A 24,751-nucleotide genomic window follows, 5' to 3' on the forward strand; every position below is an offset into this window, starting at 1 on the left:
CCTTAACGCAAGACGCACGGGATCCTTTATTTGTCTCCAACACACTGACACTCGCAGCTCACTTTCTAACACAGAGGAATATCCACGTCGTTTAAAAAAGTAAGCCTTTTACAGTTTAGTGAAATGATTTCTCTTTGTACTTTTTCATTGTACATGTGTTGTGATTTAAGTTCAGTAGACTATATTCAAGTTAATTAATTGGGATTAATTGTAAATATTAATGTAATGCCTAATGCACAATAAGCAAACTGCATGCAGATGTTAAGTTCTAACAAGTGCCTGTATAACTGACCCCATGTGACAGACAAGGCCACGTTCAATGGCAACTGTGGCCCTTCGTTTTCGATCACTCCTATGTGCAGATGAACCAGACCTGAACGTGATGAAACTTTTTGGTACCACGATTTAATAAAATATTAAGTGTGCACTCCATTAATAGGCTATATGTCGTTTACCTACGTAACCTTGAAGGCATTTCACATAAGCTTTGAATTACACACGTCCTATATGCAAAACACAGATTTATTTCTGAAATATTGGCATATGTTTTTTACACAGCTTTCGTGTAAATTTAGGTTAGTTTTGATAACGAATAATACGAAAATATTTTCTTGTAATGCATGCTTATTTTAAAACAACGAAGTGGTGTTTGTAGTCCTGTGTATTGTGTGTTAATATAAAATGTTGAAAAAGTGAACGCACCAAGGCTTGCTGCATTTAGAAACAACAATAGGATTATTTATTAACTATAAACATGTATAATACGCTTCATGACGTCATCCAGGTTTTCATATCGTTTTATAATCAAAAACAGAACTGTTTATATGTTTTACAATGTTAATAAATATTACCAGACGACCTGAACATTTTCTACTATTTATTTCCATGTCTTAAAGCAAACATTTAACAGATTGAACCGATTTATCAAGATTAAAATTAATAAAATGTCCTGCTTTGTGTAAACTGAGGAACTATGTGCGAATAAGGTGAAATAAAACAAAAGTACGTTAATAGGCTTGTGATGACTGGGGCCTTAAGAGCAAAATAAAACCTCATCGTGATTTTTAAAGACCATAAGAAACCAAAAATGAACAAAATTTAGCTGAAAACCCCACAATTTTTACACAATGCTAAATATATAACACATCCAGGAAGAAACTGCAGCTTCAGGCCTACAAAATTATGAATAATAAATGAAGGTAACGCAGCATTTTTACCACGTGGTGATGGTCTGGCGAATCTCATAAGCCTATTCAACAACTGACCTGTTAACAGTATTTACAGGTCAATGAAAAAGGGCTTTGTGTCTATTAAATGGGATTTTCATGTATTTGTCTGGTTCATTGCGCATTAACACTGTTTTCATTTATCAGGTCAACTTTACGAGATGTTCCGCATTACAAAGGTTTGACGGGAGGTGGTTGCTATCTTTGGTTATCTAGCTGTATGAGTGTTTATCTTCCTTCATAAAGCTAGATAACCGAAAGTAGAAACGTCCTCCTTAACGGCACACTAGACATGTTAACCGGGAAACAGTGATCACGCGGGAAAAACTGTGGGAGTTACGAGAACGCGGTGAGTGGAAACTGTATGAAACGTCACATGAAGCGAGTAATACTAGCCAATTAAATCTTTGCAAGATAATATGTTTGGGCTTACGTCACAGTAGATTTCATATTGATCAGGGCTATTTAGTAGTAGAAAAACAGAACTGAAAAGTTTACACATTTTTAAACGTGGTCAAAAAGGTGTGATTTTTCCGCAGGGGCGTTTATATCTAAATATTTCGTGGATTGATAACTTGCTTTACGCTAAACCAGTTGTGTAGACGTTGTTAAAGTTATATTTTTTTATATTTAATTTACGTTCAGTTTTGTATTTTCCGTAGTGTGTGTAATTTTCTCAAATAAACCCTTAAAAAGAGAAAAATAAAAAAAGGAAATTATGGAAAGAGATCATTTTAGAAATAAATATTTTAAGGAGAAATATGTATTGTTTCCAATGAAAAAATGCGCAGTAAAATTTATTTTCAACCTTTATTTGACAACATCAGAATTGGGCATTTGGTGAATTGGATTTTACGAAAAATTCTTTGGAGGCTAACGAAACCTTTTCCAAGTGTGTTATGCGCTGTTAACTTTACACAGAATGAGAGTTTAATTACCTTTCCACGAAGTTTTAACGAATCCGATAACTCAAATGCCTTAAGACATCTGTCTCCTTTAGTTTAGCTACCTGACTGAGGAACACTCCTAAAAATGAGGCCTACACTGACGCTTAACTGGTTGCGTCGTCCTGGAGCAGGCCAGGGTCACTTTCATTTTTCCAATTGAACTTGACTATAAATGAGCACCCAAATACTCACCCAAAATCTATCTTCACAACACACACACACACACACACACACACACACACACACACACACACACACACACACACACACACACACACACACACACACACACACACGCAAACACACAAGTTACATCATACTGAAGCAGCTTCATTATGCATGGCCATATTAATCTGGCTGTACACATCAAAGGTAATGACAGAAGCTGGAACTAATTCAAAATGAAAGCGCATTTAAAACCAGTGTACTAGATTTTGTTCCCGTGTTTGTTCGTGTGACATAACGCAGTATTATTAGGCAATACGCTCTTTATTAAATCGTTAAAAATAAACTTTGTAAATATTATCTTAAAATTTTTAGTCCAAAAATCAATTACGCATCGCAAAACATAACACACAATAGGCCTAGCATCCGTTACGCTATTTTAGTAATGCATAGCTGAAAATAATTTAATACGATTCACTTAATAATCCATTAGTAAATTAAACAAAATACATATCGTGTTTTTTATGAGATAAAAGTAATCTAATCTACTGTGGTAAAAAATAAAACTTTTAAATAAAAGACAAGGCAAGAGTAAACATCCTGAGAGCAAATTAATATCTGGATATATGCATCTTGAACAGAAATAATTAAATAATGGAATTTTTTAAAAGAAAAAAAAAACAGATTTTTAAAAGGAATGCATTTCATTCGTCAAGTGCTATTATTAATATAAACCTTGGTAATACCTTCAAATGTAACTATGTATCTATCTGCATTCATTTGCAAATTATGTGAAATATTTACATCCATAATACAGCTAACAGAAAAAGATCTGAATATTTTCTAATGCTGGTGTCTTTATATTTCTACTTTATTCAACTCACTCCGGCCTCTTAATGTGAAGTGGGTTTGTGAGAGACCGGAGGACTAAACCTAAAAAACATCATCTGGTAAGTGCAATCAAAGCTTATTGCATTGCAACAAATTAATGAGAACAATTAGTTGTAGAGTTAATCTGATACACATACACTCAGTAAATCATAAAGTATTCATAAAGTGCTAATGAATGCATTCATTTGAAAGGAGCCAAATGCAAATGTTAATCCCCAATCAAGTTTTCAGTATGTGCATTAAAATTAGCCCATCTTTCATCAGAATAACTATATAGAAAATATCAAATCTTATGGATTCTTTGACAAAATATTGACCATACAGCATAGGCACTCCTCTAATATCAGTGCTGCCCACCAGTGAATAGGTTTATTTAAAATGTGTGCATGTCACAAAAAGACCCTTATTATTATTTTGTAAACATACATCCTATTAATATTGTATAATGCTGTATACTGTATGTTATTCGTTATCTTTGAAAAAATCCCCTTAAACCATTAACCCAAAATAATCCACATCAGTTACATATTTGTAACATGGTTGGGATACGTAGTGTGACTGCAAGACATTAAGCCAGGGGTTCAATGCGATAAATGATCAGAAAGAGGAAATTATACGTCCGTCTCCATCTTAATAATGATAAGAATGTATGGGCCACTATCACATTGCATATTACGTTATGTAAAATTAATGCGAGCAAAGAAATTCTGTCATCATTCATTAACAATGATCTTTTCCAACTAAACTGGTTAGCCAATAAAATTGAATAAAGGTTATGCAATGAAATTATGGGTGGACAGCAATGGATGTTGCTGATTCACAATGACCACCATTGGCAATTGCATAGCCGGCTACTATAAAACTAAAGTCAGGGGTGAATACCTTTGCACTATCACGTTATTAATGCACATATTTACGTTACTAATGGAGGGAATTGTAATTTACAGTTTATATTATATCTAAAGAAATGTTGCCATGACATCTGCTTTGGCAGTGATAAAATGGGCTTTTTTGTGCTTTATTTTCTTGTTTCCCCTTAGCAACTGCCAGCCATTTACACGCTGCCTTTTTGGAGTAAGGAAAAAATGGCGCAATTGTCCGAATGAAAGAAAAGGGAAAGAAAAATAATAGTCAGCCCTCATCCTTCTCCTACCAGCTCCCCTCCCTTCCCTTCGTCAACGGAAGCATTTAGTGCCATCTGTGCCCCCGGAGAAAAGCAAAAAGAAAGGAGCGAGACTCTACATCCCAAGTGCCAATGGGGACAAAGAGGCTGCCAGTTGCCATGGACCACCAGATGCTGGGAGACTGCAACACTGAATGAGGGGTGTGCTTACAGGAAGCCATCTTGATGGAGAAACTGCCTGCTGCTCCCTAAAATGGCTGTGTTGGCATGAGGTAAGCTGCATCGTTGCCTATATCAGACCTAGTCACCGCCGTATTCTGACTTTGCGGCACTGATTTTTAGACCACAACGTCTAAAAAAATAGGCCAATCACCAAGCAAAATCTTACTCTCGAGCGTTGATGACTTGGCAGCTGGCAACGCACGGTTAGGCCTTGTAGTTGGGGCTGTCAAAATAATTTTTAGAAATATCTTAAAAATCTTTCAAAAAAATATTAAACACAGTAAGTAGCACCATTGCATATATACCCAAACTCTGATATACACAAAAACCTTTGAGATGAGAGTTTATCACCCACAGTAATGCTCCGTTTATAAATATGAACTATATGAACTAAATCATAAGCCGTGCCAATACAATTTAGCTGATCCTCTTACATCAAGGTGTTCAATATCAGATTTTTAGAGCTGCTTGAACACTATTCAACTAATTACAGAAGTTAATTGATGTACAGCTCGACATAGACTGAAGAGCACTCTGCTATTATTATTGAAAAGGACTCGTTCTGCTGTTTATGGGTAGGCTACACTAAATTACTGACACGAAGGTCCCATGTACCCTCACCAACTTACAAAACACTGTGACAGTGTCTGTAGAAATGACAGTATTACTGGAGGCTGTTTGCCAGTAACTTACTGTAGATTTAAATGTATGTTATTTACTGGGAACAGTTTGTTCAAAGATAACTTAACATTTAACATTAACAAGTCTTTGTCTTTAAATAAATGCAAAGCATTCTGGGAACCAAAATCTGAAGGAAAAACTGAAAAAGGTTGATGAGGATTTCTGGTTCTCAGTTCTCTGTTTTATTCTGTAAAGATAAAGACTTGTTAATGTTTAATGTTCGTTTAACTGAACAAACTGTGTTGGCAGTAAATAACATACATTTAAATCTACAGTAAGTTACTGCATAACTACAGCATTTTTTTACAGTGTTAGCATGCACCCTGTCTCGCCCAACTTTAATGTCTTACTGTGGCATTGCAACTGTACCATGTGTTTAATAATGTATGAAGCCTCTCAAAATATACACAGTATGTGTCAATTAGTCAAGAGGCAAAAAAACATCACTAGTATTCTCTCCATTACACAAAACTTAGTCACACCCTTAGGAAAATGGATGAAAGACTGAAATGTGCAGATAGGTGACTGGTTGCGTCATAATGATGATGATGATATGCAAATAAACGTGGTGCTAAAAGCACGTTTATTAAAACAATCTCCTGTTTCCGGTTTTATACACAATATATGACGATTCGACGATTCAAATATTTTGACTACATGCATTAAAATGCAAGGATGAGACAAATAAAAACGTCATGCCGTCATCTATTGAATATGTAAAGCCACGAGGCTCCTCATATAAGAGCAGAAAAGCGGTTTTGCATACTTACTGAGAGCGGAAACCATGTCTGCCTAAAAAAAACCCCACCTCGATGTCCTTAAATTCATCGCAATCACGAAAAGGATTTCAGATAAAACTGTTTTGTTTTAAATATATATATTTTATCCTAAAAGATGAGGTTTCCGTCGAAATAGACGTGTTTAAAGATCAGTAATGTACGGATGGCGCCTGCAGAGCTCACAAATAAAGGAAACAATGATGCACGCGCGTGTGTTAATGAAAGAAGCAGACGAGCACCGCATATTAACATAATTGCATAGGAACAAGCCGCGAGGACTGAGCCCTCCAATTAAAGGCGCAGTAACATTTAAGCAGCTGCGCGAGGAAACGGTTTTTGATTCGATTTTTAAGAGAGTACAAACGAATTATGTTACGAATTTCAAACCTTGTTTGTTTAGTTTTGAGATGCGTATTCGGTTTAAGCTTAAATGCTAAAAATTTCCACTCGATATATTTGCTACATGAGATGCTAAACCCCATGTTTTTTTGTGGTAAAAGTGTAATAATCTTGCTTTAACAATGGCTTTTGAAAACCATGGTTGTCAAAACCATAGTTATTTTGTGGTAACCACAAAAGGTTTTACTACAGTAACCATGTTTTTTGGTTATAAGGAATCTGTAGTGAAACCATGTTTATTTTTGTAAGAAACACTGGATGTATTGCAAACACGTTAAAAATACAATGTTTACGCAAGGCAGTTTCTTTCTCTGGTTTACATGTGACACACACAAAATAGATATATCATCCTCATATTTTAAATAAATACCTGGAGTTTATGTGGGCATGGAAATTAAAATGAAATCTGGCATCTGAATCAGTGACAATATTTAATAACATAATATGCATGCACACATTGATCGTTCAAATTTATGACCAAAAACTCGACCCATATCCTGTAAATGTGAGGCTGTGCCTTTAATAGGGAATTTCTAATTAGGCAGTGTATCTTGCAGCGAGGGGGAGGAGTTCCTCCATGCATCTCTCAGGGTTTATGTAAAAGACCTTCACTGCTTAAATATCTCAGGCATGGCCACAAAACACATTTTATACACTGGAAGCGAGAGCCTAATGCAGCATTGTTATACAGCAAAACCACATTTGCTGAAATGGTAACAAATCATCATAGCTGTAGATGATTTAACAACCAATTTGTGGTTTGCAAAAATATAGGAATGCACAGATTCAAGAATAAATGTTTATGTGTCGTGTGTGTGTGTGAACGTAAGCAGTCGGGCAGGGGGAGTGGATGCTTGTCAATGCATAATATGACTGCTGCGGCGCAGTGGCTGAAAGTGTTAATTATGCCGCTTGGCACGGTGCCAAACCCATACCAGATTTTTCCAGTTTTCAATATGCAAATCGTGCGCTGAACTGTGTATTGTTTTTGGGGTTTACCAATACACCTTTCTGTGTAGCACACCTCTGTGTGTATGGATATGTGCAAATGTTGTTTTTGTTGAATCGAACATTAACCGGATAAAAAAACTTTAAAGACAAATTTTATTTCCCTATTTGCAATTATTGAATGACTTTGCATACGGATTAAAGGAATTCTAGTGATTCAGATGACCATGAATCCTATTCCTTATATTATTGAATTACACTCTGTAGCTTTTTTTAGTAGCAGCTGATCTAAATGTGCTTTATATGGCATATGTTTGTATATCCGACTGTAATTACATTTTTTTAAGCCTGAAAAGGTCCATTCGTCAAGTCTGGATATATATATGCCTTTATTTTAAGACAATGCAGATTGCACACACACAGAGATTAGGCCAACTTCTTTAAACTCAAACAAAATGAGCAATGCTTTTAATCTGTTAGAATAACAGGTACATTTGCACCATTTGCATGCTCCATGTTGGTAAACAGTTTGATAGTGCCCACATTATTATTCCAGACCCCTCTCCTCTCCTACAATGGCAGCATTGTATGTGAAGCACTTGACGTGGTTCCACGGTCCCCCCTGTTTCTCACCATTGTCTGTATGGATGGAGTGCAGAGACAGTGGAGGGTAATAAGCTGAGAAAGATGCTCAGACAGAGCCAGATGCCTAAATTACCACCAAAACCCTATAAGAGACGATCCTCGGGGAACGAATGACGACATGGCTTTAGTTTTCTCTGCGTGCATGCGACTGGATCGTGAGTATGTGTTTGTGCAGACTAATCAGGAATTGAGTGTGCTTGCAGACTACACATGTTGGCGCACTAGTATAAGTTAAACGAAGATTTCAATGTCCTATGCTATGCTTCACCTTTCAAGTGGTGCAGAAAATATATGCATCAACATTTTTTATGTATTAATGTTTTCATATGCTAGAACTGAATGTATTATTATGCAAAATCCCAATTCAAGTCGAATTTCAAAGGATAGTTTGTTCCTTTCCACGCTTTGATGCTGAAGCACAACAGTTGGGCAGCTATTAATTAAAGCTCTATTGGGCCTGAAAACCAGAAAGAAAGTTTATACTGAGACAAAAACAAAAGAGAATGGGATGAATACCCGTGATAAATAAAATTAAAATCTTGCAGTTGCGAGTCTTGACGGAAATATACAGAAGCATGAGCCACCGTCAGAACCAATGAGCTTTTTTCAAATCCGATACAGATGCATTGAAAATGCATGAAAGTTAGTGTGCGGTAAACAAATGACATTAATAAAATCACAGATGAGAATAAGTGTTTGGAGGGAATAGATGTGGTGTGTAATGGGGGGAGGGCCTTTACTGTCCGCCTCAATCTGTGGCCCCATGAGGCTCTTACTGCAGCTGGCATGTTAATATCAAAGGCCTATGGGAGGTGGCTAGCTGGGAATTTGTCTAGCATACTAACAGTTTTCTCCGTCATCTTTATGTCTGGCGTTATGCGATTTTAAATCTTTGTGACAGGTTAGATAAGTGAGCATACTAACTGGGCCATTTCATGTATTTATATCTTATACAGAAGTTATTGATTGTTTTTCACCCACAGTTGATGATATAGTGTTAACAAAGACATTGAATGAGGGTGGGAGATAATTACTAATCCCTGTGGGGTGAGAAAGCTCACCCAGCCTATCACAGAAGCATCTCTTGGGTTCGCGTTTAAGGCGATTGTGTGTTTTACGGAAAAATTCCCTTTTTTCCCTCTCATGGATACCTCAGCTGTCGATCCCGTCTTAATCTCGGGATAAACATGATTATCCCGGAAAGGGTCGTTCTTAGCTTTGTATCACCTACGGGAGAGCTTTAAAATAGTTCCCCCACCTTTTTTCCCCCTGCTTGTATGAGTGCTCGCAAAAAGACCTGGATTGGGATTCCCGAGCAGGACTGTAGTCGGAATAGCATGAAGCTACAAGAAACACATCTCCTACACTGTAAAAAGTGAAAAGTTGGTTAAACATTAAAAGTTACTTCAATTGGTGAAATTTTAAGTTGAATAAACTTAAATTTTAGGGGTTACCAATTAAAGTAAATTTTGTTGTATTTTTACAACTGACTTACGTATGAGTGTTCTTATTTGTTTTTAAATTAATGTGTGATCATCTTGGATCAAAAACACAAATCTCCTCCCCTCCTCGGAACGATGTCTCTTTCCTTCTGGTCATATGTTATGGCAGGTGGGCGGTGTCTGGAAAAAGATCCCAGCGATTAGCAAATAGCAACAAGATCCAACTTCAAATGATCCAATCAATGGACGAATTCAAGTCCAGCCCTACCTTCACTCGAATATACGTCACCACGTGGAAATTAAGACAATCGCTACTTCCGTTTCATAGCGGCTTTAAGTTGTTTCATCTTTTTACTTTTTACTAGAGTTATTATATTTAATACACTGATGAGGAGATGTAGTTGGGTAGACGCAACTGTCCTTAAACAACCCAGTATCACGAAATTACGTACCTATAGTCACGTAAATTTGTGAGTCTTTTTGCGTGAACATGTCACATATTTCTGTTTACGCGTCACTGTCGCGTATTTGTTTCTCAACTGTTTTGTCCTATTTTCTTACCATTATCACTTCGGTTTAGGGTTAGATTTACATAAAATGACATCCTTACACAAACCCAACTCTAACCCTAATGCCAGGCGACAATTGTTTAAAAATCATAAAATATAAAAAAGGTTGAAACCAATACTTAAAGTGACATCCTAACGCAAACACCAACTCTAAACTAAAGTGAAAATGGTTTGAAAGTAGGACAAAACAGTTGAGTAACAAAATACGTGACAGTGACACATAAACAGAAATACGTGACATGTTCACACAAAAAAGACTCACAAATTTACGTGACTATAGGTACATAATTTCGTGAAACAGGGTTGCTTTAAATCAGTTTAGACAACGTTATCTCATGGCAGTTCATACGTATTTTATGAGGTGGCTAATTCGTATTACTACGTACAACCAATTTTGCCCAAGTGACGTTGAGGGGATTTCTTCGTTTTTTCTGATAATCGGATGTCTCAATATGAATTATCCATCTTGTAAACTGCGTACGAATTATCATGAGATCAGGCTGGTTTAGTTTACAAATGCATATTTTTTTCCTATGATTTGCTCTTGATTTTCAAGTCCTGCTATAAGTATTGGAATAAAGGCATAGCCTAAAAATAAAAAACAAAGTCAGCAGTACAGAGTGACAATGAAAATGTCTGGATAATGAAGAAGTGGTTTGAATGACTGTATACAGTCACAATGAATTTTGAAATGTGTCCCACGTGTAGCTTATTTGGTAAAGCATTGAGTTTGCAACGCAAAGGTCATGGATTCGATCCCAGGGAATGCACATACTTTAAACAAAAATAAGTGTATAAACCTTTTCAAAGCATCTGCCTTATGCATAAATGTAAATAAAGCCAAAAAAATATATTACAGAGGACTCCTAAGGCGTTTTTTTGGATCCTAACTGCATCTATCTTTAACTGTGTCCTGTATAAAAGTAAAGAGACCATGAAGGGTCATTTAAACCTTTATCATGACCTCACCATTATAAAAGGCTGTTGGCTATGTTTTAGTTTTCGATTTTATATCTGTAATCAGATAATTACCATCAGAAATATTAGAAAAATCATCAGTTTTTATAATTTAAGACCTATGTGTCAACATATCGAGGATATTGTGGTTAGTTAGTTCGTGATCATCGCTGTTACTTTACATGTGGGAATTCCCAAATGAGGCCTGATGCTTCTCGCCAAACATATGCAAATAGGGCATAAGGACGTGCGATCCTCATTACTGGTATCAGAATCAAGTTCAAGTTCATTGCCTGTGGGAGTCCCGCCAGGCTGGGAACTTCTTCATCCACCCCTGTGAACCAGCTCACCCCCTGTAACCCACACCCTACCCGCACCCCTGTCGTTTTGGTGGCCGGCTGGAGGGGGTTCTGCGCTCTGTGCCGTTGCTAAGGGAGCGAGGGCTGACCGGCCCAGCAATGCGCTGGTGAAAAGGCCCGCCTGTCAAAGTGTCTGAGGGAAGTCAGGCTGGTTGGCTCCCCCTCTATACACACACACTTATATATACAGCGTGAATGTGTGTGTGTGTTCCAGACCCTGGGAATGGTGGCAAGCACTTTATATTCATCAGTCCCCCCTCCCCATGTCTGAGTGACTTTGGTAAACAGCCCCCCCCCCATTCTTAAATGTCTAGTCCACTTCCATGCCATAATCCGCTCCTTCAAGTCTCATTCAAGGCTAAGGACGAGAAATGGGAATAAAATGCCAGTGATTGCAAGTTCACCGACTTTGGTTTTTGGTAAAAAAATAACTTCTGTATAACTAATATTAGCCAAGCATTTGTTAGATGAACCATGATACAAACTTTCCTATACACGATTGTTTCCTATAGCATATAATTACCAGAGTCATGTGGTCATTTTGTATGTACATAGATTGTCACGGATGACTTTCTCCCTATTACAGTATAAAGCCGTGAGAATGAATGCGAGTGTGTCTGTGTGTGTTTTCTTGAAGTCTCATTCAAGGCTAAGGACGAGAAATGGGAATAAAAGGCCAGTGATTTGCATAAGCTGCATGCTGTCTGAGGAGTTTGGGGAGGGGGGTTCGAGGAAAAAAGATATGAGGGAATATAAAAAAGAGAAAGAAACCCCACATTGTGGAGGCGCAGAAAGAGAAGGGTTTGAATGAGGCAGAGGGTGAAAATTGACAGAGAAAGGGTTTTGCCAAGTCTCCTGCAGGGATTAAATTGTCCAGAAACCTCTCTACATATAATTTGGGAAAACTGGTAATGGTGTTGGAACACATTGTATGTAGATTCTGTTTTTTTTGTACAACTTTTAAAACCAAATGAAATTACAAATATTGTAATAGCTGTATACACTACCATGCACTAGACAAATTTGTTTCACTGACTGCATTAATTGGACCAATATATGAAGTCATACTCAAAATGCCATCCTCTTTAAGACTATAATGACCACTAAACTGAATGAACGTGGCGGTGTGGTAAAAGTGTGAAATAACAGACACAAAAAGCTGACCGTTATTATCCCACACTGCGATTTAGATGCCTGATTGTTCTCATTAAAATGAGCAACTCGACCAGAATAAACTCCAACAACCTCTCTGAAATCTTCAACCTTTGGAATTTTAACAGCAATGAAAAACCATAAACCACTTTCATCTATTTGCAGAAAAAATACAATAACTATTAAAAGTGTGACTTAGACGTGTGTTTTGCATTGCCGTTTCAGTCTGCTGTTTCCAAGAGGACCATTCGTTCACAAGATTATAAGACATGTTAATCTAAAAAAGGATTGATAGTTACATATTGATAGTTAAGTTGGTATTGGCAGTCACCAAACAATCATGAGGTGGTTAGATTGGAGCAGTAATGTTCATTAAAACAACACAAACCAACGAAATTATGTAACTATAGTCATGTAAATTTGTGAGTCTTTTCCGTGACACTGACACATTTTTCCGCCATTTTTGCGTGAACATGTCAGGTATTTCTGTTTATGTGTCACTGTCACGTATTTGTTTTTCAACTGTTTTCTTACCATTGACGCTTCGGTTTAGGGTTAGATTTGGTGTTTGCATTAGGATGTCACTTTAAGTATTGGTTTATAAATTTTTTCATTATTTATCTTTTATATTTTATGATTTTTAAACCATTGTCGCCTGGCATTAGGGTTAGAGTTTGGTTTGGGTAATGATGTCATTTTTTGTAAATATTACTCTAAACCGAAGCGACAATGGTAAGAAAATAGGACAAAACAGTTGAGTAACAAAAAACGTGACAATGACACGTAAACAGAAATGCGTGACATGTTCACGCAAAAGGCGGAAAAAGAACGGAAAAGACGTTCATATAGGTACGTAATTTTGTAATACTGGATTGCACAAACTCTTTTTTTATATTTGTTTTCCTTAACATCTTTTGAAAGCATTTAGATGCTTTAATAAAACACAGACATTGCTTGTCATTCTTTAAATCTGCTACTAATGTAAATAATGTTTTTAACTTCAATAGTAATAAACTGACTATTATACACTGTAAAAATTATTTGTTGGTTTAACATAAAAAAGTAAGTTACCTGGTTGCCTTGGAATTTTGAGTTCATTCAACCTAAAAATATTAGTATAAAATGTATTAGATAAAATGGTTAAATCAACTTTACTTTTTTACAGTGTAGCATTAAAAACCAAATTATCGTTGTTGTTCCCCATTGCAACTAACGTTAATATGTTGGACAACTCATGTGGTATTGTTATTTAACTGACTTTTTTTTTCATTTCTCTGTAACCAGGTTTCTAGCAATGATCAAAAGTGTGGAAGAAAATCACTGTCAACATCTGCTGCAAAAACTGAGGCCATGCAGCTATTTATAACTGAGGTGGTCAATCACAGCACTTCAGGAATCCAGCATTTACTCCAGATGGCTCACTGTGAAACAAGCAGATGTGAGATGGATTGAAAACTTGCACTAATTGATTTAACTGGGTGTCTGAAACCTTTCATCCTTCAAGTAATCACAAATTTCTGATGCTTGTGACTGATTTTGTACAATACGTGTGAAAGACATGATGGTTAGCTAGTTAAATTTCAGGTAGGCTGTTAAAACAATGTGTTACGAGTGCTATGTAAAGTGAAGAATAATGTGCACTAATGTGTGAAATGTTTACAAAAATGGTTTCTCTGAATTAATACACAATGTCAAAGATATACTCATTTGCATTTCCTATTTTGAATGTATACATTAAATGCCACTGTCTGTATATGAATTGTTGGGATCTATTAAAATGTGATGTTTTGATGGATGTATAAGAAAAAAAAACTTGATCTGGTTATGTCGAATACTTGAATGATGTTTCTGCATTTACTGTTACTCAGGAAATAAATCCTTTAACTACAAAATCAAACATAATTAAGTTACTGATAAAATACTGATGTCTTCACTATAGACATTTTTAATGAGGTAGACGTCAACCACATCTTCACATGGTGGCCACAAGCTGTTTTGAAGCTTATAGACCTGGCACTCCCATCAGCACCTTGGACAGCACATAACCATATGACGCGGGAAATAACCGATGAATCACTATTCTTATTCATGTGGACAAAACAGAAATAAAGTAATATGTGCAAGTCACCCCAGAATGAGTCATTTCTGTTGCTTTCATCATCTTTTACTCTGACTTGAACAAACTTATGATGTGTAAGGAGCTTTTTTAAATAAATATGTGCTCATCTCACTGAGATTTGCTTGCTTGTCAGGCACTTTTAATGGTTTATTTTTTTATTGAGTGGGTTTCGGGAAATGGCTTGTATAACACCTTTTCACAATGCATAAAGCATTTCACATTTGTGAAGTGTTTATAAGATAACGTGGGTAATAAGTTATATGATTATAAAGATTACAATGAGCACCTTTATTTCACATTATGCACATTATGCGATATTTAATACATTTAAATTCCAAGTATATCAGTTAAGGTATTATGTTAAGCGTGTTTTTATATATTAACGTTTTATTTGTAGCTTATAAATCCAAATATTTCACGTGTGTAAACCCATCCGGTGCACATGAGCAAATGAGTATTTAGATAGTAAAGTAATTATTATATTATTTTAATAATAGACAGTCATTAAATTAACATTAGTTATATTAAAAGAATAATAATAATAATAATAATGGGCAAACTATAAATAGCAACATCGCGTTTTGATGGTAGCTACATATCATTTTTGAGACTAAGAAAACTTCAATTCTAACAGGAATGTGGGATTTTAATCTTTTGTTTGCTTATGTACCACGCTTTCTAATACTGACGTAACATACCAATTAAATAAACAAGTCAGTCATAATTTTCCGAAAATAAATGTCCTGTGTAAAAATATAACGCATTAAGCCATTGATAAACCACCATATAGTATCTTCAAACATGTAGGCTTTTCAATAAACATTTAAACAAACTCTAGCTCAATATTAGATTTACAAAAAATCTATGCAATCTAAATCTAACCAGCACGCCGCGTTTAAGTGGCCTGTGGTGATAGAAGAGACTTATTAGTCGGATATCTATTTAGTGAAACGCATGCAATATTGTGCTAATCTTTGCCACAGCTTGCCTTGCTGACCTCTGCGGTTTACACAACAAAAAGGGTTTATGGCCTGTTTATGGTGGGCCAGGGGGTCAAAGTGACTCAGAACTGACCAGACACGTGCCCTTTACTTTTGGAATGCTGTTAGGCTACATCAATACCTACCATGGCGACTGCATGAGGATGGGGAGGATTTTTTTATTTTTTATTTTTTGTTTATTTAATGTAAAAAAAAAATATTACGCTAAAGCAAACTTGTTTTATTATTTAATTAATTAATTTGTTAATGTTTTGCAGTAAGTCCTCATCAAAGGGGTCCTGTTGATATTTTTCACTCTTAACGTGTGGGTGTTTATTTGTTGACATAATAGGCTACCCCTCTGCAATCCAACACGCGCAACAGCATTCCGTTTTGGTGCTCATGACTGTCAGTTTCAAGTCTCTTGAGGGCCAGCCACAGATGACACGAGGGTCAAAGGTGATGTTCTGGGTTCAAGTGGTTTGTCCAGTTATTCCCAGAGGGCCAATCGAATGATCTATAGAGGAAACGCAGACATTTGGCTCTAAGTGTCGCATTATTTGTTTATTTTCAAAACGCTTGGTTTTTATTTAAGAGCATTTACACTTAAACTATATTACTTCCCCTTTTCCAAAATTAACCATGGTTTTGAAACCAAAAACCATGATTACTGCAGTAAAACCATGATTATGGTTACTATAGGCTACTTTTACCACACACAAAAAAAAAACATAGTAATTTCAGATATTTAGAAGTAAATATTTTTTTTTTCTGTCATGGCAGCTTTTAGGTTTCGAAAACACAATTTAGATGTAAGCTTTTACAAACAAATCTTTACATTAAAAGGCAACATCGTTGTATATTTCGTAGGCCTATTTTAATGAGCATCCTAGGCCATATTCTGTATTACGTCATACCTGTTCCATAATTATGATTTACACTTATGGTGTACGTCCTTACGTCATATTTTGATGTAGCCTACATCACATATTACGCGCAAAGGAAAATAGCTATGATAGGGCGCAAAACATTTACCCGCCAAAAGCTGGTGCTAGCGCTGACTGCAGGTGTTCCGTCACGTGGCGATGAATGATCATTTGTATTCATTCATTTAGCTGCTCGGATTTTCTGCTTGTCATGAGGAGATAAATAGCGAGCATTGTACAAAAGCAGCACAGAGGGCCCATCTATTAAATAAACGCGAAGAAATTCATCTTCAGATCTGATGTAGGCGGACCTACCAAAAACCTACGCACTTTGCGTAATGATTGATAAAATATAAAATAAGTGATAAATGGAAGAAAAGTGAACGAACTGGCATAACTTAAAAGTATTTACATGCAATGCATTTTGTAGACGCCTTTCAATAGCCTGCGTGTTCGAACCTATGAGCTTTGCATTGCTCAAGTTAATCTACATGTGTGCCGTTTTACGTTGATTTTTTTGGACATTCTTTGTAATATCACAACTACAAGATGCATCATAGCAATTCCTACGTCCTCAAAACATGCAGCCTAGGCCACTGAATGATTCAGGGTGAAGAAAAAGCTCTGCACCTTAAGTCTTTCATTAAAATCCAGACGACCAGCAATTAGCGACAGAGCAGATCAGCAAAGGCAAAAGCGCCCGGATTATTGTCCAATCATTTATATCTTCCAAACCAGTAAGCATTAGAGTCTGTATTGTACGTTAGCATAAGAATGGGAACAGGTCCTGTGAACTTCCCCGACCTTCTGACCCTCTTTTCCCAAGATGAATAGCACCACTTTCAGACACCCCAGCCTCTTCAACAGGCTTGAACCATGCCTAAATTCCCAATCATGGTAATTTAATATATCTTAAGCCCCCCGGGTGCTTGAGTCCCATATAGTTTGATTTCGGCATCTATGTCGCCTCGCGCTGTCATTATAGGAGTCTATGCGTTATTCTCTTGCGTTTTGAATATTATTTTACAGGGATTCTTCAACAAGGGGCAGTTTGACCTTGTGGACGTCTTTAAATAAACTCTTTAAACACTAAAAAAATGTACAAGAGAAAAATTTCGTTTGTGAACCAGCACCACATCTCAATTTGTTTGTTTAATACTTTGTAAGGGAAATTACGGTGGTGGAAATGACATTAAAATCATTTGTTATTTTATTAATTTTAATTGCATGTATTTAGGCATTTAGAATTACATTATATTTGCCTTATATTTTATATTTTAATATTATATAATATTTTATAATGTTTTTAAAAAACAGAAATAAAGATTGATTAGAAATAAAGCATAATAATAAGATTTATTCTTCACGAATGATGTGTTATATTTATTCTCAGATGTTCCTTACTCACACTTTTGCATCAATTCTAACCAGGTACAAAAGTTTAATAAATGTTAACAATAGCTGTGGTAAAAATGATGACAGTGTGTCTGATATTATACATGCATTATAATTATATAACTTACTATGTAAGTTTGGTACGCTGCCTCCAATAAAAGAAAAAATCTCTTACTAATAAAAATCAGCTTCAAGGACATTAAAGTTTTTATAGCCGAACAAAATCTTATAAAAAAAAAAGATTCAAATGACTTTACGATTAGGCTACAATGGCCAGCAATAACTGTGCAGTGTTATAAGACGTTCAACAGACAATTGAGCATCCAAAACTGTACATACCACAGGCTCAAATAAAAAACATCAATACCCACACATCCTCTTTAAAGGAAATACTCTTTAAAATCGTTTAATGGATCACTAAGGATTGTAATTTCTTGAAATAACTAAACAGTCCTCACACTTGACTGTGTAACAGGCGGGCCTGAGGCTCCGGGCGCGTGCGCCACAGTCTAACAAATCGCCCCTGCCTCTGTGATAAATGGCGAATATCTAATGAGACAGATGGGCAACCTACTGTACTTTTCATTGTTTCCTGATAAAGCGTCGAGGAAAGAGCCCGGGCACATCTGATTTAAATGTTACATAAATGTTTATTAATAGCTTTCCAAAATAATGAGACATAGATGATACAAGACCATGTTTGTGCGTCAAGCGCGCCCTGAGAGCCGCCTATTCATGCTTCTCTATAATAAGAGGGAGCAAAGGCGACATCTTTTGGTCGGAAACCCGACAAACTCACCGAGTCCTCTGATTTTTAGACAAAAGACATTGAACCGCTCAAACGTATGCAAAAATCATGCACGACTGTACACGCGACTAACATGCATTGCACGTGTTAAAATAAATGTTCGCAATAAATAACTCAATACTAAAAGTATCCAAAGCCTACCCTGTTATGATCTACGCCTCCTCGAAGGAGATGAGCGGTGTTTTCTGCAGAGAGGATATTAAAGTGTGTGAACATCAAGGCATCAACAACATTAATTATGGAGAGTTAATTTATGCATGGGCTAATTGTGCGTGATGTCACATTGCGCCACGTTGTATCGCGAGAATAAACAGACTCTTTAATGCCTTAGAGTACTGTTTTTATGTGCCAAATATCCTCTTTCATTTTATACTTTATCTACACAAAAAAATGTACATTAATTTATTTAGCAAAATAGGTAAGAGACAAGTTTTGGAGTGATGGGTGCTGAAAGAATCTTCAATCAACTACAAAATGCATGGAGAAATAAAAGAAAGGACAGCCTATTAATAAAATGGTAAACGTTTAATTTTTTTTTTAAACAAAGCAATTCTCGATATTTGTTTCTCGATATCTCGAAGATAACAAATTATATCATACGAACCTCAATCTACTACAGCTCAGGGCAACAGTAAAACCGAAGGTTCATTGGTAAAGCAACACTCTTAAAAATAAAGGTTTTTGAATGATTCTTGACAGCGATGCCATAGAACAACCCTTTTGGTTAGTCAAATGTATTTAGTCAAATGTTATTCTTTTATACATTCTATACATTTATAAAAAAATACATAATAGATAACCTTTTGTGAAACAGAAAGGTTCTTTAAATGTTAAAGGTGCTTTGAAGAACCATTTAGACAGAAAAGGTTCTTCTATGGCATCGTGAAGCATCTTTATTTTTAATAGTGAAGGTGTAAATGTTTTGTTAATCATCTATAGACAGATAGATAGATAGATAGATAGATAGATAGATAGATAGATAGATAGATAGATAGATAGATAGATAGATAGATAGATTGCATTCATACTTTTAATTCATATATATATATGTTCATTTTTGGTTCATAACCTCGGCTGTTGTAATACCAGTTTGACGTGGCTTTTAGTGCTCATGTTGCCGCACAGAACAGACCATTTAAACATAATTACAGCTAATGTAACACTTGGCAAGGGGAAGGTGGCATATTTGGCGAACATCCAAGACTGAAGTGATCCAGTGCAGTAGCCTGTCCTTATGGATGCATTCAGTTAACTAAGATTCAAACGTTTTTTTGGTAACAATTTAGAATATCTTTAAAATAAAACATGCATATATGTGACATTTACAAATGTGAATGACATTTCTAACTACTTGAATATGCGTTACCCCTTGAGCTTTACACAACTCCATTTTATTTTAAAGAAACAGTCTTTTTTTTGTAAGACTTAAGGCTTCTGAATGCATGCCCATTAACAAACACGAAGCGCTCTTAATATTTTTGCTTATTACGATTTTGAAAGCTAATTATTTTTATATCACCTTTTACGTTCAAAGGTATTGTTTGGTGATGCCTGCAATGATAATTTAAAGAGGTGAATCAACACACATAAGAAATAGACAATAATGGGCATTCTGCTTGGGCACACAATCATGCACGTGACTGGCACCACTCATACGATTTCTAAAAGTGAATTATTTCAATTCGATTATGTATAAACATTTAAAGAATAGATCATTAAGAAGTATTCAGTTATTGCTAATTTTTAACACCTTTGTTTAAAAAAATGCACATATTTATTTTTAAATACTGATATTTAAAGCTGGCAGACTTCACAGTACATTTTATCTGTAAAGGGTTTTATGTTCGGAATAAACCCCCTTCTATATAAACGAAAGAGAAAATGTCTACAGTTGTTGAGGGAAATATTCCCCTAATTTGGCACAGTGCCACGTGGGCCTGCGGTTAATTGCACGCGTGCATTAGTATGTGTGCCTTTGTTTCACATTGGAGACCTTAACCATAAATGTATTTCGTTTAAACACATTTCATTTTAACTTAAAAACTAAACTAAGTAAACTCACTTAATGAAAAATCTATGTTTATATTTTTATCTGTGTTATATCGTTTACATTTAACACTATTATAAATTAACGAAATAATGGCAATTTAAGCTGAAGTTCATAACTTTACATCAGGATAAGGGTGATTGTATTTAATTTGATAGCTACGTAATTATTTTAATCTTAAAGGTATTAAACAGTTCCTTGTGCATTGTCTTAAACTGCACAAAAGGTAGTGGATTTGATCACATAAAACACACAAACTGATGAAAAGTTGTTTAAAGCGTCTACCAAATGCGTAAATTTAATTATTTTGTTTGCATAAGACTCAGTCAGTCCTGGCAGGGTCTCTTCATTAGCAGCAATTATTCAATAGTATTACTTTAAGGCATAAAACAATCTTTTAATTTTTTTAAATATTGTCTAAACTGTATCAACGTCCTTTTCTTTTTCCACATAATACTGCTAAAATATCAACACAAGAAGCATTGCTTGTTGTCATCAGGTCTTTCATCTACTCATTATCGCCTGAGCAAATTCATATGTAATCACATGAGACTTAATCGTTACTATAGAGACAAAGAAACTCAAGCATTTCTAAACAGCAAGTAGCTAGACTTCGTCTGATATTATATATATATTAAATGCATTTAATAGTCTATAAAGTGTTTTCATTTTAATTAATTACATGTTTAATAATAATAATATGTTAAAAATAATAGTAATACACTGCATTCAAATTTCTTAACAATTAGTTTAGATTCTGTAACTTGCAATTTGTAATTTGCATTAAGTTTATAAATAACTTATTAATAATTGTCCTAGACTATGAACATGTTCTTTCAAATGTCCTTTTGTAAAGCTGCTTTTCAACAGTGTAAACTATAAAAAGGGCTATAATACAAATAAATGTGAATTTAATTGATTTTTTTTGAACATCTTTAATGTTTAATCTTTAAGTGTATCCAGATGAAACAAGTGCACTTGTACTTAATATCCCCCCAAAATGTATTTAGTACTTAAGTATACTCAACTGTGCTATTATTTCAATAGACTAAAAATCTATTAAAATGTAATGGTATTTAGTATACTTTTTCAAGTGCACTATAAGGTGCTAAAGCAGAACTAGTTTTAATTTGTTTATGTGCAGTGTATAACTTTTACACTATTATTTAGCACAAAAACAACAATGTATTACGAAGCTGGTATTTAAGCATATTTATTTCTGGAAATTCTTGCTTGTGCAGCAGATTATGCTGAAAACTGTGCATCTAGAACCAGCATAAGGATGTCCAGAATGCCAAAACTGCATCATGGACCCAGAAAAAGTGCACAAATAACACATGGTAGCCAAATTACCCTGTAAATAAATGTTTGCAAAAGTTTGCAAAAACTTTCACAAAGAACCAAAAAGCAGCTTGTTTTGCAAAATCTTACACACGCTTCATATTTAATTTAGTATTTATTTGTAAATAAACTAAATGATCAAGCCCTGTGTCTAAGAGGTGAGAAAAGCTTTTGTTCCACATTTACATATCACAGATTGTGATAACAAAGAAAAACCTGAAAGTTGAGCCATTTAGCTTGAATTAATCTTTGGAAGTTTTTACTTGTCAAATAAGGGAAGTTCAAAAGAGGAAGTCACACAGTGGAGTCATTGTCCATCAGTTTACCACAGTCACAGAGCGATTCAGCGGCGCTTTTCAGGGCCCAGAAGCCTGCACAGGACTGACACTGAATGTTAATGCTCTCTGCCCGTTGTGAGAGCAAGCGCACACTGCTGAGGGCCTGTTCACATGCAAGGCGACGTTGTGATTTGTTGACTGTTTTTCATCCTCTTCTTCCTGTGTTGCATTGAGTAAAGTGTAACCCATTGAAAGAGGAAAAGTAATGAAAGAACTGGCGGATTCGAGACTCTGGCGGCTATCCCAAAATTCTTGTTGCAATTACATTTTATATTTAATCAACTAGTAATTTCTGCTAGCTTGACAAGTAATGAGTTGCTGTAACTTATTAAATAAAGTTGAATTTGCTTTAGTTATGTCAACTTTATTTTAGAAGTTACAGCAACTCATCACTAAGAAAGTTGAATTGACTTGTAAATCCAAGTTGACTATACAAGAGCTAATTTGCTCTTTCTATAGACTTTATATACTGCTGTGTGTGTGTGTGTGTGTGTGTGTGTGTGTGTGTGTGTGTGTGTGTGTGTGTGTGTGTGTGTGTGTGTGTGTGTGTAAAGAATATGGCAAATTGCAAAGTCCCAGAGTAATCACCAGGCCGGTATAACAATGTTTGCGCTTTTGTGTTAAAACTTTATAAAAATGTTAAAAATTGTCTAAATATTCTATCGTGACTTTTCAAACTTTGCATCTTAAATAAATATAAATTCTTGATTGTTGACATTGTTAAGTGAAAACGTATGCAAAGGAAACCCCCCAGATGATGCTATTAAATACATTTTCCATAAAGTCTGTGTTTGGAAAGCAAAAAAGCTCAGTATCAAATTTGTTGACCGATACTTTAAAATGAATAAATTATTAAGAAAAACAAACACATTTTAATTTTACCTTCTGGCAAAAGTTTATTAGAAACAAATGTTGCTTCATGTAGATGAGTCTTTACATTCATTGTTTATTCATTGTAACCATTTAAAGACTGAAACTTTTTAATACTTGGACTCTTTAAAATACTTTTATTCTTTTTTTTGCTTTCCCCCCGAAAAGCATTCGTCATAAACATATCATACACTGCAAAAAAGTACAAAGTTAGATCAACTTAAAATTCTTTAATTGGCAACACCTAAAAAAAATAAGTTTTAACATATGTTTTTGTAAAAAAAAATACTTTATTTTATGTTTAAACAACTTACATTTTTTGGGTGTTACCAATTGAAGTAATTTTTAAAGGGGACATTTTCAAAATACTTTTTTAAGATGCCAAATAAATCTTTGTTGTCCCAAGAATACATATGTGAAGTTTTAGCTCAAAATACCACATAGATAATTTATTATAACATGATAAAATTGCCAATTTAGTGCAGTTTAGGCAAAACATGTAAAAAAGAGATAATTGAATTTTGGCTCCCCTTGTGATGTCAGAAGGGGATCTTATTATAATTATACCGCCCCTTAATCTGCACTATCCAACCACTGCACTGCCACTTAGTGCAGAGATCAGCTCATTTGCATTTTAAAGGACACACCCAAAAATCAAATTTTTGCTCAAAAAATGTGCGTGAGCAAAAATTTGATTTTTGGGTGTGTCCTTTAAAATGCAGTGGCAGTGCAGTGGTTGGATAGTGCAGATTAAGGGGCGGTATTATTATAATAAGATCCCCTTCTGACATCACAAGGGGAGCCAAAATTCAATTATCTCTTTTTTACATGTTTGCCTAAAATGGTTTACCAAAACTAAGTTACTGTTTTTTTTCATGTTTTTTTTAGGTTGTTATGAGCACTGGGGACCCAGTTATAGCACTTAAACATGGATAAAGTCAGATTTTCATGATATGTCCCCTTTAAAGTTGATTCAACGTTTCACTTTTTGCAGTGTATGTATGATTATTTTTCTTTTATAACTGAGTTTTGAATAAAAACTAAACATGTTTTGGAGACAGTATGGGCACGGTGCAAATGTAAAAGCAGAAATTTTAGGCAAATAAACGAGAGGACAAACATTTGAAGTAATGTTTGTGTTTAAAGCCCCTGCTCTGTATATCCAGATTTTTATTCAAATGTTAGTAAGCTTTAAAAAAAAATTGGCACATTTTATTCATATATTAGGCTGCTGCATAAAATGTCACACAGAAATTAGAACAAGATCCATGTAAAAATATAGCAACAGTGCCCGCTTCATACCATCATCATGCCACTGTGGCACCATCTTGTGGCAACCTGTGCAGTAATGCTTGTAAAACCAAAACCCTAATGGCTGCTTCTTTTGATTTTCTCACAGCATTGCAAACCATATAAACAATA

At 35.2% G+C, this 24,751-nt stretch overlaps 1 long non-coding RNA gene across 1 annotated transcript; it reads left to right on the plus strand.

Moving 5' to 3' along the window:
* Positions 1 to 3,226: 3,226 nt before the first annotated feature.
* Positions 3,227 to 14,632, plus strand: LOC135783485 (uncharacterized). The gene is made up of 3 exons (XR_010545653.1): positions 3,227 to 3,288; positions 4,270 to 4,624; positions 13,790 to 14,632. It is a non-coding gene; the product is annotated as an uncharacterized lncRNA (long non-coding RNA).
* The last annotated feature ends 10,119 nt before the right edge of the window (positions 14,633 to 24,751 follow it).

Source organism: Paramisgurnus dabryanus, chromosome 2 (genome assembly GCF_030506205.2).
Source record: "Paramisgurnus dabryanus chromosome 2, PD_genome_1.1, whole genome shotgun sequence".
Classification (NCBI taxonomy): domain Eukaryota; kingdom Metazoa; phylum Chordata; class Actinopteri; order Cypriniformes; family Cobitidae; genus Paramisgurnus; species Paramisgurnus dabryanus.